Source organism: Benincasa hispida, chromosome 11 (genome assembly GCF_009727055.1).
Source record: "Benincasa hispida cultivar B227 chromosome 11, ASM972705v1, whole genome shotgun sequence".
Classification (NCBI taxonomy): domain Eukaryota; kingdom Viridiplantae; phylum Streptophyta; class Magnoliopsida; order Cucurbitales; family Cucurbitaceae; genus Benincasa; species Benincasa hispida.
In genome coordinates this window covers 30,326,122-30,328,534 of record NC_052359.1, presented here as the reverse complement: position 1 = coordinate 30,328,534, position 2,413 = coordinate 30,326,122, and positions in this window count along the sequence as shown.

Sequence of the window (2,413 nt, the reverse complement as noted above, 5' to 3'; positions counted from 1 at the left end):
TTTTTTTCTTTTTTTTTTTTTTTTTTTTATTTGGCCAAAACCTTGTTACTTTGATTTTCAAGTTCAACATTAAGCCCAACAACTTCACAATTTCACTCTAACAAATATCCACAAGCCAAACAAAATAATATAGTTAATGTTTTTAACATTTCACTAAAAAAATAATTAAAAAAAAAGACTATTGGTCTCCCTATTTTCATATAAGTGGCTATTTACAAATTAGTTTTCACCTGTCCATGCATACTTCTCTCCCCCAATAATATATTTCATATATTCTCTCCCCATAATTCAGACTTATTTCTTTCTCTTCCCTCAATGGTAGACGAAGGCGTGGGCGAATTGATGGCTAATAAGAGGTGACATGAACGACTTGGGACAAATCGATAGCGCGGACCATGAGGGATGTATTGCGATGACAGGTTGAGTAGATTCGATTGACGGTACGACGAGGCAAACAAATCTGATCAACGACAATGTGGAGAGAGATCTGTGGCGGCCATGGCCAAAGAAGAAGAGATGAAGATGGAGGGTTATATATTATAAACCCCCATATGAAGATGGACTTTATTTTTTCCTATTTTATATATATATGTGATATTTTTTTTAGCTTTTGTAGGAAATTTGATATATAGTGTGATATATGTATTGATTCATTTTTTTGATATAAATGAGTGTTTTTTTATTTGGACTATTATGATATATATACTATGATGTAAATGAAATTTATGAAGATTTATATATTGTAGTATATTTCGTATATTGGTTTATATGTGATTTATGTCGAGCATTGAGTCAATCTCTAATTTGTAAACCGTAATATATTTCATATATTGGTTAGAATATTTTCAAATGTCTAACAAAATGTTCTAATGGATATTTAAAATAATTGTGAATCCGTCAAAATGTTCTAAGGTATATTTAAAAAAACTAATAAATTGATATGTACAAATAAACAACATAATATATTACATGTACAAGTGAACAATCAATGAAATACACATAATAACAAAAATCAACATGAAAAACGAAATAGAAAATAAAATCATATTAAATGTCGTTTTCTCTTTCCAAATGAAAATGAAAAAAATATATCGAATGCATTTTATCTCTAAAATTGAAAAGGGAAAAAAAAAACATAATAAATGCATTTTCTCTCCCCATAATAAATGCATTATATGGTGATTTATGTCAAACATTGAATTTATATATTGTAGTATATTTTATATATTAGTTATAATATTTTCAAATTCCTAATAAAATGTTCTAATGTTTATTTTAAATAACCATGAATCTGAAAAGAAAAAAAATGAAACCTATGAAAATAGGAAAAAAAATCATTAAATGTATCTTCTTTAATTGGATGATTAATTAATTGAATAATTAATTATTTATTTAATTAAATATCACATATTTAATTTAATTTCCCATTTGAATCATATTAAAAAAACATTTCTCTCATTTAACCCATAGTTTTAATGCACATTAATTTTAACCTATAGTTTTTTAATATGAATCTTACTCATATTAAATTGATATTTGAACTCCTTTCAGATATTTCATTATCTCATTTATTAATTTTGCATCATATTTAAAATTAACAATAAAGTCTAAAATTATACTTTATATTAAAATGTATCAACAACATTAAAAAAATCCCAATTATGAATTTGAACATTTCGAATTCAATTTAATGACAAATTACTTCGATACCTTTTACAAGCTAGGAAGAGGACCTAATGGACCTGCAATCAAAAGCTTCAACGATGTGAGATTAATTAGCTAAACTCATTAACCAAATTAATAAATATTTGTTAATGGTGGGTACACTCTACTAAAGACCCACATTTGTACTCTCCTCACTACATATATGTTTTTGTATCCACGGATATAGACCAATAACGACAAGTTAGTCATTCACAAGTGTTTGTAACATCAACTAGGTCAAATTACCATTTTACCTTTGGGTTACCTCTACATCCTTAAGTATCAGTGCTCATCTAATAAACAACATGTTGTTTATGGTCCAACCATTAAACATAAACCCTTATCGAGGCAATGAAAGGGTAGGACCCTTTGTTCAAGTCTCGGAGACACCACTTAAGGGAACACTCATCTACTTACCCTGAAGTCGGGAAAGTGAGGGTGGTCATTCAAATTGTAGAAACCAAACCGAACGGAACCGAAAACTCAGTGAAACCAAAAAATGCGGTTCGATCCGGTTTGAGAAAATGTTGAAATCGAATTAATTCGGTTAAGTTCAGTTTCACTTTCGAAAACCGAATTTGAAACCAAACCAAACTGTTTTTAACTAATATTTATTTATTTATTTATATATTTAAAAAAGGAGTAAAACCGTATCTAAAACCGAACCGTTTTTAATTTAAAGATAAAACCAGATTTAAAACTGAACCGA